Raw genomic sequence first — 18,695 nt, 5'->3', positions numbered from 1 at the left:
TACAATTATGTCACACTATATTATACTATATTACAATATGGAGATATAATGCTATTGCATGCTATACATTGCCATTGTGAAATTTTAATAATTCATTTATCTCGACATGTTGTAATATTCTCTATAAGCTTTACTATAATAAGGGTGGTGTTCACCCGTCTGTTTGTACAACTGTCTAAAGCCAAGCTGAGAGCATTGGGAAAAAATTCATTGCATAGAAGTTGAACATTGATATCCAACATTGCAGCAAAGCCTGCCAGCTACTGCATTACTGGACCACCTTGCAGCAACGTGGAATAGTTGTGCACATACCTATTACACACTCTGTGACAATCATCTCGCATGATGCATGGAACTTACAGTACACTATGCTTTACTATAAATTGAGCTGTGTCCATCTGTTCGAACCCATGGTGTGGCATTGTGAAAAAGGAATTCTATTAAGCGGGATTTGAACTAGTGACATTTAGCTTAACAGCTCAACACAGCAACATATGAGCCAGCACAGTCCTTCACAGCTCAAATGTTGACACATTTGTGCTAGTCAGCTATATTAGGCATTGCTGAATAATTGTGCACACAGCTATTTGCGTTTCCTTGGTTTAACTGAGGATCTCCCACACGAGAACCTGGGTGCTAGTCCATATGTTTCAAGCAACACTAGGAGGTGAAAAAAGAAGATTGCAGCGTATAGGATCCAAACTTATGACTATCAGCATGGTATCCCAGCACTGTAACAGCTGCTCCAGCTTTTCACTTTCTGTCTTCCTAGCATAATTATACATTAATTTTACTAGCTAGATGCCCAATGTTGTACGGGTATTAAAAGCCAGCTTATACACAATGAAAGGTGATGAAGTTGCCTGCCACTTGCTATTAACCTGGTTAATTGCTAATGAAAGTTTTGAGTAAGCTTACATGTAAGAGCTAACTACTTGCTCTCCCAATTAAGCACACATTAAATTACATGACCGCTATTAATCATGTTGCACCATCACATTGCGTCGTAACGGAAAGCTGTAGTGTATTTGCTCCCATATACCGACATGTATCGCCTAATATATTTATCAAGCTTGTGTGGCTGAATTGGTAAGGCATTGGACTGGGGAACGGGAAAGTCTGAGGTCAAATATTGGGCATTACAGATTTTTTATTCTAAAATTTTAAAAACTATAGCTTGAAATACCTACACACAAAAACACAGACACACCAACTTTGTGAAATATATATATGTAGATTTATTAGAACTTTAGATTTAACGAACAAAACTCAGCAGTTACAGATTGAAAGTTTATGCACCTTATTTCTCCGTGATAATACAAGGTTTTAACAACAACAACAATAATATATTCAAAAGCAAGATCAATGAGCATCCAGGTTGTAGTTGGAGGCTGGAAAAACATATTTTTCATATGGGATTCAAAATCGCCACATTCAGATAATCAGCCTGACATGCTACCACCTGACACCTGTCACGTGACACCTGACACCTGCTACCACCATAGCTGATCATTTACCTTCACTAACTTCCAAATAGTTTCACGCACACTAACTTTATATTTTATTGAGACAACTGATGATTTCACACAATCTCACTAGACCGCCAGGATATTAGCTTTAATTTTATTTCACATGCTATTAGGAAAAATTCTGTAAAAGAAATTGTTCAATTGTTCAGCATACCGAAACGATTTGTCCAAATGTGAACACAGGGTCCTCATCGAGTACATAAGTGTTTATTCCTTGTATGAGCTCATTAATTTTGTCAACAAGAGCTGCTGGGCTGTGGAACCTTCTGATTATTTCTGTTTCGGTTACTTGGAAACAAGGCATCGTTGCTATGGCATCAGCTGAAAGTAATGTGAAATCTTGTGACAGCAATTTTAGTCTGCAAATTAGTACTTGGTGTTATGGCGTAGAGCCGTGACCAGAGCTAGAAAGACTGATGCCGTGGCTATTGGCATTAGTCTTTTGACATTTGACAGGCTATTGACATCAGTGGACCGAGCCTTCCTACCATCAAGAAAGGCTTAGTCACAAATAAGCTGGCTCGGTCGACTCAGCATTACACAAAGAAAAGTGGTGGAGCCTAATGCAAAGCAATCATTACAAAAAGGGAAAGGCATTGCTTCAGCAACATGAACTGCTGAGATCAGGGAATTGCCTTTTTGTAGGCCACTCAAATAAGGGCTAGAGGACTGTCGACGGGCGGTGTTGCTGGCTCCAGCAACACAACCCCTGAAGGTCACAAATGACTGTTGCTTCTAGACTCGGTTTGTGGAGCTGAGATCCTCGAGCCCCATTGCTGCCACCATTGCAAAGAAAACTGCATATTCTTCTAGTTTCCACTAAACAGAAATATACGCACCGAGTTTTGTATATATATACATATATATATAATATATATATACATATAAATATATTATATATATGTATATATATAATGTATATACATATATATATTATATGTATATATACATATAATAATATATATATATATATATTATCTAAAAGCAGGTGCAAAAACATATAAAAAGAGAACTCTACACTAAAAACCTAAAAGATAATGAGTTGAGTATGAAATATTTGAAAAATTATTACGAAGAAAGTAAGCTTTTAGCATTTTCGCTACAAATTTGTTTCGTGTGAAACACTCATCAGACGCGGTTGTACTAAAATGAAAAGCTTTACCGAATGAGCTTTACTGAAAAGCTTTACCGCATTCGGTAAAGCTTTTCATTTTAGTACAACTGCATCTGATGAGTGCTTCGCACGAAACAAATTTGTAGCTCAAATACTAAAAGTTTACTTTCTTCGTAATAATTTTTCAAATATATATATACGTATATATACATATATATATATATATATATATATACTCATGCTACAGACAGTACTTTTTCGGCTATTGAAGCCTCATCAGTGCAGCTGATCAGCATATATATATATATATATATATATATATATATATATATATATATATATATATATATATATATATATATATATATATATATATATATATATATATATATATATATATATATATATATGTACTCTGTGAGAGGTGCAGCACTATTAGCCTTTGTGCAAAGCTCATCACTTTTGTGATTTGAGCACTCTGGTGCCAGCACATTGACTTTCTTAAAGTCTGCGAGGCAACTTAGTTGTTTCGTGGCAGGAAGTCAACTCTCATGGGTAATGGGATTTGTGTCCCTTGCCTAAGCTCTGAGCTGCACTGATGAGGCTTCAATAGCCGAAACAGTACTGTCTGTAGCATGAGTATATGCTCCCTCACTTTGGTTTGGTTGAGCACTCTGTGAGAGGTGCGGCACTATTAGCCTTTGTGCAAAGCTCATCACTTTTGTGATTTGAGCACTCTGGTGCCAGCACATTGACTTTCTTAAAGTCTGCGAGGCAACTTAGTTGTTTCGTGGCAGGAAGTCAACTCTCATGGGTAATGGGATTTGTGTCTCTTGCCTAAGCTCTGAGCTGCACTGATGAGGCTTCAATAGCCGAAACAGTACTGTCTGTAGCATGAGTATATATATATATATATATATATATATATATATATATACCCATATTTCCGAGTTAGGAGTTGAATAAATATATACCAGTTAGGAGGTTGCGGAATATAAGGGATTAGGAGTTAACGCAAATATATATGGGTAAGCCTCCTATATGGTCTAATTTATCTACATTGTAGATATATATATATATTTATTCACCTCCTAATTATTATATATTTTTATGGAAATTTTAGGAGAATATGGTATCATACAATATATATTCATCGCCTTATCATACTTTGTATATATGCATACTAGAAAAACTGTCAAAACTTGGAGAATGTCTAGATGGTTGTTGTAAATTACATATCAATTTGAAGGTAAAATAATTATCAAAAATAATGATTACCAGTTATCAGATTGCTACAAATTACACATAAATTAGAATGTTACCATTGTAACTTATGTAATAGTTACAATGGAAACATTACATAGCATGGCATAGCTTACCTTTAGTAAGATGCCGTAACTTATATCATTTAGGAGTTTGCTATAACTTGTTTCTTTTAGAAGCTGCTCTGATTTACATATAATAAAGTATGTTGCTATAACTTATAGATCATTTGAGAAATTGATATAATTTGAATTTCACATAGTTGGTAGCAATTATCTATATATCAGTTAGGAGGCTGCTATGGATTATATATTAATTAGGAGGCAGCTGATATTTTTATATCATTTAGGAGGTTGCTATAACTTACATATCATTGCAGAGGCTGCTATGAGTTACATATAATTTAGGATGTTGCTATCACTTATAGATCACCTAAGACCTTGCTATAATTTGAATTTTCCATAGTTGATAGCTATTATTTATATATCAGTTAAGAGGCTGCTATGGATTATATATTAATTAGGAGGCTGCTGATATTTATATATCATTTAGGAGGTTGCTATAACTTACATATCATTGCAGAGGCTGCTATGAGTTACATATAATTTAGGATGTTGCTATCACTTATAGATCACCTAAGACCTTGCTATAATTTGATGTTTCCATAGTTGATAGCTATTATTTATATATCAGTTAGGAGGCTGCTATGGATTATATATTAATTAGGAGGCTGCTGATAGTCATATATCATTTAGGAGGTTGCTATAACTTCCATATCATTGCAGAGGCTGCTATAAGTTACATATAATTTAGGATGATGCTATCACTTATAGATCACCTAAGACCTTGCTATATTTTGAATTTTCCATAGTTGATAGCTATTATTTACATATCAGTTAGGAGGCTGCTATGGATTATATATTAATTAGGAGGCTGCTGATATTTATATATCATTTAGGAGGTTGCTATAACTTACATATCATTGCAGAGGCTGCGATGAGTTACATATAATTTAGGATGATGCTATCACTTATAGATCACCTAAGACCTTGCTATAATTTGAATTTTCCATAGTTGATAGCTATTATTTATATATCAGTTATGAGGGTGCAATGGATTATATATTAATTAGGAGGCTGCTGATATTTATATATCATTTAGGAGGTTGCTATAACTTACATATCATTGCAGAGGCTGCTATGAGTTTCATATAATTTAAGATGATGCTATCACTTATAGATCACCTAAGAATTTGCTATATTTTGAATTTTCCATCGTTGATAGCTATTATTTCTATATCAGTTAGGAGACTGCTATGAATTATATATTAATTAGAAGGCTGCTGATATTTATATATCATTTAGGAGGTTGCTATAACTTACATATCATTGCAGAGGCTGCTATAAGTTACATATAATTTAGGATGATGCTATCACTTATAGATCACCTAAGACCTTGCTATAATTTGAATTTTCATAGTTTATAGCTATTATTTATATATCAGTTAGGAGGCTGCTATGAATTATATATTAATTAGGAGGCTGCTGATATTTATATATTGTTTAGGAGGTTGCTAGAACTTACATATTATTGCAGATGCTGCTATGAGTTACATATAATTTAGGATGATGCTATCACTTATAGATCACCTAAGACCTTGCTATATTTTGAATTTTCCATAGTTGATAGCAATTATTTATATATCAGTTAGTATGCTGCTATGAATTATATATTAATTAGGAGGCTGCTGCTATTTATATATCATTTAGGAGGTTGCTATAACTTACATATTATTGCAGAGGTTGCTATGGGTTACATAGAATTTAGGATGTTGCTATGACTTATAGATCACCTAAGACCTTGCTATAATTTGAATTTTCCATAGTTGATAGCAGTTATTTATATATCAGTTAGTAGGCTGCTATGAATTATATATTAATTAGGAGGCTGCTGATATTTATATATCATTTAGGAGGTTGCTATATCTTACATATCATTGCAGAGGTTGCTATGAGTTACATAGAATTTAGGATGTTGCTATGACTTATAGATCACATAAGAGTTTACTACAATTTGAATTTCATATAGTTGGTAGCTACTATTTATATATCAGTTAGGAGGCTGCAATGAATTATATATTACTTAGAAAGCTTGTGCTATTTATATATCATTTAAGAGGTTGCTATAACTCACATATCATTGCAGAGGTGCCATGTGTTACACATAATTTGGGATGTTGCTATCACTTATAGATCAACTAAGAGTCTGCTATAATTTGAATTTCATATAGTTGGTAGCTACAGTACTATTTATATATCAGTTAGGAGACTGCTATGAATTATATATTAACTAGGTGGCTGCTGCTATTTATATATCATTTAGGAGGTTGCTATAACTTACATATTATTGCAGAGGTTGCTATGGGTTACATAGAATTTAGGATGTTGCTATGACTTATAGATCACCTAAGACCTTGCTATAATTTGAATTTTCCATAGTTGATAGATATTATCTATATATCATTTAGTAGGCTGCAATGGATTATATATTAATTAGGAGGCTGCTGCTATTTTTACATCATTTAGGAGGTTGCGATAACTTACATATCATTGCAGAGGTTGCTATGAGTTACATAGAATTTAGGATGCTGCTATGACTCATAGACCACATAAGAGTTTACTATAATTTTAATTTCATATAGTTGGTAGCTACTATTTATATATCAGTTAGGAGGCTGCAATGAATTATATATTAATTAGGAGGCTGCTGCTATTTATATATCATTTAAGAGGTTTCTATAACTTACATATCATTGCAGAGGCTGCTATGGGTTACATATAATTTAGGATGCTGCTATCACTTATAGATCGCCTGAGAGTTTGCTATAATTTGAATTTCATATAGTTGGTAGCTACAGTACTATTTATATATCAGTTAGGAGACTGCTATGAATTATATATTAACTAGGTGGCTGCTGCTATTTATATATCATTTAGGAGGTTGCTATAACTTACATATCATTGCAGTGGTTGCTATGGGTTACATATAATTTAGGATGCTGCTATCACTTATAGATCGCCTGAGAGTTTGCTATAATTTGAATTTCATATAGTTGGTAGCTACAGTACTATTTATATATCAGTTAGGAGACTGCTATGAATTATATATTAACTAGGTGGCTGCTGCTATTTATATATCATTTAGGAGGTTGCTATAACTTACATATCATTGCAGTGGTTGCTATGGGTTACATAGAATTTAGGATGTTGCTATGACTTATAGATCACAAAAGAGTTTACTATAATTTGAATTTTATATAGTTGGTAGCTACTATTTATATATCAGTTAGGAGGCTGCAATGAATTATATAGTAATTAGGAAGCTGCTGTTATTTATATATCATTTAGGAGGTTGCTATAACTTACATATCAATGCAGAGGTGCCATGGCTTACATATAATTTGAGATGTTGCTATCACTTATAGATCAACTAAGAGTCTGCTATAATCTGTACAATAAAACAACAATCTGTATAAAACAACAATAATTGTTGTTAGAACCTACATATTGTATAGTATGTTAAACTTTAACGTAGGAATCAATAAATTTGTATTTAAAACAACAACAGCCACCATGCTTGATACTAAAAAATTCAACTAGTCAAGTACCATAGAATGGTCGTTGCTTCGTCACCAAACGGAGTAAATTTATTCAGACGTCAAGTTTAATGCGATATTACAAAAGCCTCAACAACAAGAAGATCCTGCTGCCAGTTTAATTTTGCAGCTTCTTGAGTAAATTGTGGGCTCGGGCATAAGTCATCATTATAATTTTCAAACACCAATTTCTTTTAACAGTATACAGCTTTGGCATTTTTGGTAGTTTGCCTCAATCTTCCGATCATGGCTTTTTGAACTCTCAATTTTCTTTTAGGCTGCATAACTTTCTGCTCACTAATATAAACGAATAACGTAACTCAATATTTGTAAATATGGTCTATGTTATAGTTTCTTATTCAGTCACATATCGCTGCTGCACTGCATACAAAAACTTAAAAAAAATTAGTTGGTAACAATGCATGGACGCAACTCAGTTACTGTGATTGCTAAAATGAAACACACACATTTTTGCTTGCTGTGCATATTATCTACAGTAATAATATGAATTACTTGCGCAACATACTTAGTTACTCAATCTAACATACAATAACAGCAATGTCTTTCTATTCATCTTAAGCCACTCTTAGAACGTTAAGTAAAAACATTTCCCCACTCGGGAATGGAGTGTCAGGTTGCAAAACCTGCGCAATACCACAGCACCATAAATTGGGTAGATTCCAAACAAGCCCATTGTGCCTATGTAGAACCCAGGGAAAAACTTAATGTCACATAGAGAGCCAATAAAAATACAATAACATTCTATCTTAAGGGCATTTTCGCTTTTCAAAACTTCTTTCTTACTGCAATTTATTGTTAGCAATGATCAGTCGGGCTGGACCCAGCACAGTACCAAATTTTTTCTAACTTTAGATCTCTTGACTTTGGGTGGTTTTATTGATCAATAGTAATACTGAGTGCTATTATTCACATTTTACCAGTAATAATAATGCCCTGAACTGTCAAGAAATTGATAGAACATTCTACTCAGACACATTCACTTAAATTTGGAAAATGACCCAAAAAGATATATTTCTCATTGTGTAGTGAATTTCTGATTGTTTTTAGTCAAGCACAGCGTTCTAAGTAATTTTTTGGGCTTGTCGGTTTGACATAAAGTTGTCAGTAGACTGGCTGCTGCGGCATATTTCCTTATATTTAGTTTTTCTTTAAAAGAATTATTATAATTTATCTTAGAGCTTGTTTCTTGAATAATACATCATAGTGTACAGTGCAGTACAACAGATAATATCTATTGTCGGTATTGTATTATCTATCATAGTCATTGTTTTATGCACATTTTCTGTACATAAAATAATAGCTAAGACTGCTTGATACAAAATAACTATACAAGTGCATTACTGCGGAGTTGGTCTCTTTTAGTCTTCAAAAAGAGCACATTTATTGACAAATACAACGCAATGATAATAAGAAGGTTCAACAACATAAAAAATTCAGCTGGCATTTTTTCTCGCAGCCTTCTTTAGCAAGTTGTTGGCTCGAGCCCGAATCACTGTAACACTTCTGTTAGGCAGCGTTGAGTGTTTAGCATCCAACACTGATCTTGTTGGCAGTTTGCCTGATTTTTCAGTCCAGTACTTGTCAAATTCTGCTATTTCCTCTGCACTTTACCGTTTTCTGCTGACTGAGATAGTAAATAATGTGAATTATCATTTATAAAAATCTGATAAGCTATGGCTTTGATGAATCACATATCATTGCTCAGCTCCATTCAAAAGTTAAATAAGCTGGTTTACGTGCTGCAAGTCAAAACAGAATTGATGGTTTCTAAGATACAAGTGAACAATAAGGACATTAATGCTCGTTAGTGTCATTTCTCATTTAGTAATATAATACTTAACCAATGTATTGTTATTCAAAACACACATATACTGTAGAAGGTACTTTGATGACCACTTCTATATACTACTTTAGTAGCTAATTATGAAACTAAATGGTGTGCCACTTGCATGCATGCGATAGAGCAGTTTGGATTTCTATTTGCTTCAAATTATTAGAGAAATTATCAGGATTAACATTCATTGAGCAGTCTCAATGGCCAGTGTTCAGAACGATTGCTGCTAAGCTTAGTGTGACCTGACTGGGTAGCTATTTATTGAGTCATTAATTAGGCTAATACTTGACCTATGGGGTCAAGCAATGTGGTTAAACACCATTGTTCAGGTGTTCATTGAAACCACTAATGCCTAGATTGCTCTAGATACCTAAATGCCTCTGACTAGGAGAGCTATGTTTTGTAACCTGACAGCAGCAGAACACAAAGACTAGTGTCAGCATTTATGTAGGCAACGAATTTGACTGAAATACTTGAAAAGTTAGACACCTTTATTTTTTCTACTGCATTTGAGCTACAGCAAAATAATCACGCTTGGTTCCCTAGTACATTGTGTTAGTTTAAAGCCACTTATCATAGCATCACCCACATTTAATCTGATGTCTGAAAATCACTCTTCGGTGTTGATAATCCATGTATGTCACTCTGCACTTATTTAAAATCAATGCATTTTTGATTAGATGCTACTACACAAAGAGAAATATACCCTTGGGTTCTTTTTTTAAATTCATGCATTAGTGATTTGCAAATATATGAAAGCAGAGCCTTATTTAAAACTAAAATCTTGTTCCGTCAATATTTGCAAAGTTATGCTTGCTATTTTAACCTTGACCCAAAACTCCAATATTATAACATTCTGAAATACAGCTAAATTGACATAAGGTAGAATCTTAATTTGAAGGCCATGTTCATTCGAGTGCTATTCTAGAAGTGTTGAAAACTAGAGTGTCACCCTTTAATTGACAACCACATCCAGCTGACTGCGACTTCAACATTCTTTGATCTTTGGATCCGATTTTGGACAGGATGGATAGAAAAATGTTGACAAATTTTTACTAACAATGACTCAGTTACAACAATAGCAATTAATACTTTTGTCAATGCATATTGAAGCGAGTTTTCTAACTTCTAAGCTTTACAGTGTTTTCGTTAAAGCTTTGAAAGCAGCACCGTGGAAATAATTAATAACTCTATCAGGCTGATAATAATTTTATTGTTTAAGCGGCCTTGATAGTTCGGCATATATGAAAAAACGGTTTAGCAAATATGATGAAATCTGTACTACTATTTGAGGCTAAAATTTCTTGCACATGCTACATCATTAGAATAAGCAGTTAACGATGGCATTTTGCAAGCTCAACGCCCAGTGTATATGTTATCACTGAATCACAGCTTAGTTTGTGTGTTATATAGTTTTTTATGTGTTTTTTTCAAAAGAAGTAACGTTCACTTGAACGGCGGCGTTCTATCTTTAACCGTCATCTATTATAGTACAGGTCTAGTAGAGGGGCGTTTAAATGAATGGGGATTCAATTAGAGATTACATAATATTTTACTAACCCTTTCACCGCTGCATGCGCATTTAGGCGAAATTAATGAACGACCGGCATATGTGCATGTTGCGAATTTCCTGGCAATTGCGTAGTAACTTAATTTTATTATTCGTTGACAACATAACTAACAGTCTTTAAGACTTTTTATGGTATTGACAGTGTTGTCCAAAAGTTTCCCTGTAAAATTACCCTAAACTCACGAAGCAATTTTAAATTTTTGTTTAGGACTTTTCAACATAAAAAGAAACATTTGTTCTTTCTGATTTTCGAAATATTTAGTGCTATTATAGCTTTCGCAAGTACATCCAGAATTGAAAACAGATAATTACTTATGTTGATAACATTATTGATGATTGTTGATGACTGACGGATTAAGATTTTAGTGATTACACATATAATTAAAGTAGCAGCTCCAATAGTGACTCCAATGGTGGTCAAAGTAATAGTTTTTGTAAGAGTAAGGAACATGGTAGAGCATTGTTTTTTGAGATTCGAAGGGATCGTAGCTTCACATAGCATTAGCAATGCACGAAGTAGGAATGCATTAAGTTTTTTGAATAGTACTATTTTTTAACGTGTTGGAAAAATAAAATCTATAACAAAAAGGTTTTAGATAGAGTTGAAGCTAATAAAGATTGAACATATATTATGAAGCACAATCGACAATTTTTACCACTATAATTGGAAGGGTTAAAAAATGCAGTGCCATGGCATTCAAACATAGATTTTATAGTAATATTATTTCTTATAAATTTTTTGAAATAAAACTTTTATTAATGTGGCACGCTCTTGTGGAAACTAACCGTTAATCAGCAACATACCCCCTTCAAGAAAGCGTCCAGCTGTGCTTCGTACCATTTTCCATCTGGTGGATATAGTGCTTGGATGCGGTGACCAGGTTTCTACCAAAATAAGCAAAACAATTTTAATAGCCCAAACAGATGTTATGCAGATTAAAAAGTGATGCAAAAGATGCCTGTTGTTTTTAGGTTTTTCAGCAAACCCGCGTCCCTACCTCCCATTACTAAAATTCTATGAAGCTGTAATATTTTATCTCATGCGATATTCTTCTACAAACCTGAAACATAGATTTTAAAGCTTCAACAATTTAAAGGATTTCATTTACTCCAGTCACTTACTTATGACTCAGCCTCTAGTTTAAATCCGTATCAAATTACGACTAAAATGCATCAACTTGTTAATTACAATGAAAATAATACATTATCATAACTTTATACTGCCCTAAGCAAGCAAAACGCCCTATCTGAAAAGTTTTTCAAAATTCACTTTTTTGTGCTTATATGTAATTTAGGTTGAGATCTAACATGTCTCGAAATTTCATATATCTGAGACCAGCAGAAATAGCACTTTTCACAATGTGCAAAACGCCCTATCCACATTTACCACACATAAAGTGGCAATCAAAGCGCTCTATCTGCAGATACAGCGTTTTGATTGGCCTGAACATACACAAAGTTGGACATTATGAGCAGCATTATGTAATCAAAGAGTATATAAACAAAGGGAAGCGAAACTGAAGCATATATATTTGGTTGTTTCAAGGCAGCTCATACAAACTAGTGCACTTCTAAGTGCTCAATCTTATTGCTATATTTTTTATCATAATATATTTATTATGACAAGACGATATCTAAGTGACAAAAGTCTCGATTTAAAGATCCGACTCAGAGATTTGATGAAAAATTTGTTTTAATTACATGTCCATTGGAAGGTTTTGCTTTTTTAAAATACTGACATTATTGCACTCAGTTGTTTGCTTTAAATTATTTTTAATAAAAGAGTTTGATCTTTTTTAAAACACTATTTTACTTATTCCTTTCATTTCATGACATCTGGTTTGAAGGATACCTAGATCTTTGATCATCTCTTAACTTTTGAGCTAAATATGGCTATTACAGGGTTTTAATACATGTGTTGACTGGATGAGTAATAGGAATTGCAACATATATCATTTTGTTGACTAATTGCGGGTTAATATCAGAATTTAAACTTGTAATCCTTTGATAATCCAGTCATGGCAAATGGTCTTGTGGCAAACTAACAATGAGAAACCAGTCCAATTAAGCAATCAAAAGGCCCTATCTGCAGTGATAGGGCGTTTTGATTGCCTAGTGCCAGCTTAGTAAATTGTCAATTTAAGCAAACAAAATGCCCTAAGTGAAATAACTCCTTTGATTTTAAAGTTTCACGAAAAAAAAATTCAGTAAAGATTGTTGGATATCTCACCATAATAAATAAAAAAAAACAACTAAAATACTGCTAATACTGATGCCAGGCTTGACCAAAACGCGTTTGTGCTTGTGCTGAACAATTTACAAATATCAAGATACAGCGTTTTGCTTGCTCAGGGCAGTATAGTATAGGCTACTAATAATTCTGCCTGTTTGGTGCTATCAATCAGCTAACACTACTAATCAGAATAAAAAGCATCCATAATTATTTTAATGCTTTTTAAAAAGTTACAAAAGTTAGGAGCATCGACAGAGTCACAGATATTCATCAATTGCTGGCTACTGTGCTATATGTTACCATAACTATTTTAATGTGTGTCGGTTAATCTCACAAAGCTACCCTCGTGTATAATTACAAAGTTATCATTTTATGAAAATTAGTAATAATTTCATTCTTTTAGCATTATAAAGTTGGGGTTTCTTGACCTTTTTAACTTGACAATATTACGATCTTGCAATTAAGGCAGTAAAATCCAAATCCAAATTAGCTGCGAAAACCTATGCATTGTTGTTTGCCGTCGCAATTTGATGACATGAGTAAGTTGCTTAGATATAGTATTTAAAGTGGCTCACCCTAAAGGTCAAAAATGGCCACTACCGGTCTAACCTTTTGCATTGGTATTGAGGCGAAGTAAAATACTTTTTCATGATGCCTTTTCACCATAATATGGTACAATTAATTCAATGACAAAATTGGCAAAAGTAATATAAAACAATTGTGACAAACAAATATACCAATTGTGACATGATTAGTCTGTTCTTCTGCTGCTGCAAAACCCTAAATGGCTAGACGCGTGAAAAAAGCAAAATGTTTAGCGGCTACAATCTCGCTAGAAGGTTGAACTTATGTGATAAGTCTTTAGGTTGTGTAGGAATGAGAGGTTGGCTTGTTTCTTACAATCTATTTAATCAATTGACTAGCATGCAAGAAGATAGCAAGCCATGCCACATTAGGAGAATGAGTCACTTTAAGCACAAACCACAATTGCATAAGTACATAGGTGATTTCTGCTAGTGAGAAGACCTTGGAGAATAAGACCACATTATGCAATTCTGTGCAGATTTTATTACTGGAGTTATAATTGTGCTGCAATACTTCTAATACAGTGAAAAGCAAATGAGCTGCCCAACCACAACCTCCTTCATTGTAAAGTTACAAAGAATAGGAATAACAACAATAGCTTTCATTCGGAGGCTGAGGCTATTGAGAAGTAGAAAGTGAATTAGCTAAGCAGGCAATAGTAGAACACACATAATAAGAGCGTAGGAATCATGATTGACGTGTATGCAGGCAATGAATTTATCTAAAATTTTACTACCAAACTTTTTAGTAAAGCTAGACACCTTTGGCTAAAAAGTGCTAGATATAGGTCAAAACAAGCCAGTGACAAATTTCATGTTATGCATCCTTGTTTGGACACTTTATTTCTAAAGTGTTTAATGCATTGCCAGTTTAACATCAAAGTGTGCCAAGAATGCACAAAGAACATTGACAGCAATAACTGCATAGTACTGACAGCAATAACTGAATAGAACATGCTCTTTAATTAAAATGTAACATAAAAATAAACGCTTCAGTTTGTTTTGGTAAGCTTGCAGCAAAAATGTTTGTTGTGCACATAAAATATTGTTTTGCTCTAAATACTTTACGAAACAAGTAATAATAACTTTATTGATGCAAGTGGTACTGAAATTATATTTGCTACGAGCACCGATGGAAGTCAAAATAAGTAATACAATTCTTACAGACCTTTTAAAAACAATGGCCTTTGCTGCTACAAAACAGTGAGTAGACCCATAGGAAGAGAAGTATATGTTCTTATACCGCTGAAACTACCTTTGGTTCAGAAATCAGATTTAAAAAGAGCAATGAATTATTATAAGCGTTGGCAAAATGTTTGTGATGGATAGGAAACAAAGCTGGGTATTGCACATGCTGGTAGTTTAGCTAATGTAAATAGATTTCCTACACTACCTAATTGAAAGCATCAATGCAAAATCTAAATACATGTAAATACTTACTAGCCATAGTACAGAGTGACCTTTTAATGTTTGTCAACATAACATTCGTATGCTTTGAGCATCTTGAAATTATATTAAAGTTGCTTTCATTATGAGCTCCCTTTGACATTTTAAACTATTAAAATGGGCAAATACAAGTTGCATTTTCAGAGAACTTTTAAATTCAAGTCATATGCTACAAAAAGTTCCTCTGCGTTGTTTGTAGTATATTCTAAAAGTGCTAACACTACATTTGTTTTAAATTTTAAAGTTGACACAAATAATTGAGCAAATTATGTAGCTTATCAGTAAAACTTTTGTTAACATCAGCAAACAAACTGCATACATGCTGCCCGATACCGAAGGCCAAAAATAATAATATATATTGCTATTTATATTTTAACCATTAGTTTTGCAGTTTTGTTATTGTACAGCAATTTGTATAAAACCTACTGTATTTCAGGTTTGAGTAACTATGAGTTTTAGTAGTGTTCTGGCCCTTCCTATCGCGTGTTTTCAACATTTTGAGGTAATAATTAAAAGCCATGAGTTGAATTGCGCAACTTCAGCAGCATCTTATATATATATATCATTCGCCAAACTCATTGTCTTGAATCATCAAAGTTCACTAAATCATTCAAAAGGAAATACATACACTTGTATCTCTACTTCTTTTATAGCTTTACCCTTTTACTGCCACCCATGTACAAACTAAGCTACCGGCCTACCGCCAGCCATTTCACCGAAAATTGCCAATTTAGCTTCATGATATGTACATGAAGCATGTATACTATTTTGTTTCAACTTCAAAGTTTATCTATAAACTTTTTGTAATTTATTTTATTTTGCTAAAATGTTAACATATAGTGCTATGCAAAAATCAATGTACCTTCACTTTGTGCATTGCTAAAGCTATGTGAAGCTACAATCGCTACGAAGCTAAAACGATGCTCTACAATGTCCCTTACACTTAAAAAACTATTATTTTCACTATCATCAGAGTCACTGCTGCTAATTTAATTATCTGTGTAATCACAAAAATCTGAATTTGAATTGACTATAGTGTCATCAACATACATGTAAGTAATTATATGTTTTCTGACTTGCGCGATACTTAACAAAACTTACACAAAAAATGTCCATTTTTATTTTGGAAATTCTCAAAAAAAAAATTTGAAACTGCTTGGTTATCTTAGACTAATCTATTAGAGAAATATTCGAACCACACTGACAATACCATCAAAGTTTTAAAATCATCCGTTGTTTTTAATGGATAATAAAATTAGGTGACCACGCAATTGTTGGAAAATTCGCAAAAATGTGCATACGGCAGTTGCTGATAGATTTAGCATAAATTCGCATACGGTAGGGTAAGAGTAAAAACCAACAAAATATTTGTCAATCTCCTGCCTCTAAACATGATATCTCAAATCTGATAATTACTCTCAGTGTTGACTGAGTAACTAAAAGTGGTAATGAGTAACCATGGAAAACTATTCATTTTATATAATTATACAATTGCTCAGCAATTGCAACCATGACTCATAAAGACTAAGAAGAGCAATACTAAATCTCTTTGCTATGCTACATTCCTTTGATTGGTTTGCGCTATTTATATTATGTAATCTGCCAATAATAGATGAATAGAACACAAAAGTGGCATAATGGTTTATGTAAGCGTTTAAATAATACAATGCCTGTAAAAATTAACAACTTTTCTTACTGAAGCTATGGCTATATCAAATTATTACACTAATTTTTGGCTCGCAAGTATAATGTGCTATTTTACAGCAACTTATTGCAATATCGCATACCTTTAATTTGATGTCTGCAAATCAGTCTTTGGTGTGGGCCATCAATGCTTCTCATCCAGCAGTTATCTATAACTAAAGCGTCATTGATTATTTGCAACTATACAAAGAAAAACTACTTTTGGGCATGCTGTTACATTCTTACGTCAGGTATACATTTGCTAGTTACAGTAAAACTTTGTACAGTATATTTTGTGTTGGTGAATTTAAAGTTTTGCTTATCATAGTGACTTTGCCAAAACGTCAAACTTTACTACATTTCAAAATACAACCTTACTGATATAATGTTTTATAGTTTGTAATCTATAATTATGTATATGTTAAAAAATATTATAATTTTCGGTAGATGAAACCTTGATTATTTTGACATATTTTTTATGCAAACCAACGTGTAATTAGCAACATACCTTTTCTAGAAAAGAACATCCAACTTTGTCTAATACTCTCTGCCATCTGATAAATATGCCATCTTGGCAATAATGCTTACCAAGTTTCTACAAAAATGAAAAGATAATTCAAGTAGCATAAACAGATATACAAACCAAAATGAATGCAAAATACACATTTTAGTTCACTGGTTAGGTTTTTTTTGGCAAACTTGAATGCCTGCCTCCTACTACTGAAGCTCTATAAAACAGCTAAGCTCCTAATTACTACACAATTACTACACAAGATTCAAACTAAATACTAAAAGTTTCAAAATTCAAAGGCTGCATATACCCACTTACTTGCTTATGCCTATGCATGTACTACTATTACTTACAAAATCATAACTGAAATACGCAAACTCTCACTATTCATGATAACAATAATACAATTACTTTATGATCATGTTATTCTAATAACAGTTTTGACTGTTGGTAGAACCACATTAATAACGTTACTTATCATTATAAAAAAACATCAAAAATTATAATAATAATAACTGAAAATAGATTAAAGTTGGAGAATTAACTGATTCACTAAAATAACTATTAATTGTCAGCTGGCGTGTCTGTGTTGATGTTACAAAACTGAACATTTGTGTAACAATAATAAAGTCAAAAATTAGGACTTTACAAAAAGTTTTGATTTTTTCCTTTTTGGTAATATAATGCTGACCTTTCTTGACTTTTCTATGCAGAACAATATCAGCAGTTGGATGACATAAACGGATGTAAAAAATATATCAAACGTGTTCTGTGCTACATTCCTTAAAAATTATAATAATTGAAACATACTTTTTTCACGCTAGTCCTATTTCAATATTAAATAAAATTTATACTGCTTTTCTACAACTGTATGTTTCAAGTAAATAAACTGTAAATTGACTAAAATAACATGAACAACTTACCGAATGTGACTTGCTCCCTTACATGTAGTCATTCTGCTGCTACCAAGCTCTAGTAGACTACATGGGTGAAGAACTAATAGTCCTAACAGCCACAGCAACATTATAACAGCCACATCTCTCTAGCTGTTATATACTGTGGTTATACTTTTGCCACTTTACTTCAATAAATTTAAAAAATCAATTCTTCGACTAAAAAACCATCTCTCAGGTATTGCGTTTGGATGCAAAATTTCAAAAAAAGATTTATTTTGTGGCTGGATGCAACGGCATCGAAAATATGAATTGTACTGATTATAGACTTATTTAAACTTTTACTACAGCCATGCTTA

At 33.0% G+C, this 18,695-nt stretch overlaps 1 long non-coding RNA gene across 1 annotated transcript; it reads right to left on the bottom strand.

Annotated features, from left to right (window-relative positions):
• Nucleotides 1–9,065: 9,065 nt before the first annotated feature.
• On the bottom strand, nt 9,066–17,495 carry LOC137398974 (uncharacterized). The gene is made up of 4 exons (XR_010979086.1): nt 17,441–17,495; nt 17,037–17,108; nt 11,791–11,871; nt 9,066–9,206 (listed from the first exon to the last, which is right to left on the bottom strand). It is a non-coding gene; the product is annotated as an uncharacterized lncRNA (long non-coding RNA).
• Between the last annotated feature and the right edge of the window lie 1,200 nt (nt 17,496–18,695).

The sequence above is a fragment of the Watersipora subatra genome, chromosome 6 (assembly GCF_963576615.1).
Source record: "Watersipora subatra chromosome 6, tzWatSuba1.1, whole genome shotgun sequence".
NCBI classification, from domain to species: Eukaryota; Metazoa; Bryozoa; class Gymnolaemata; order Cheilostomatida; family Watersiporidae; genus Watersipora; species Watersipora subatra.
This window is presented reverse-complemented; position numbering and strand designations above follow the sequence as displayed.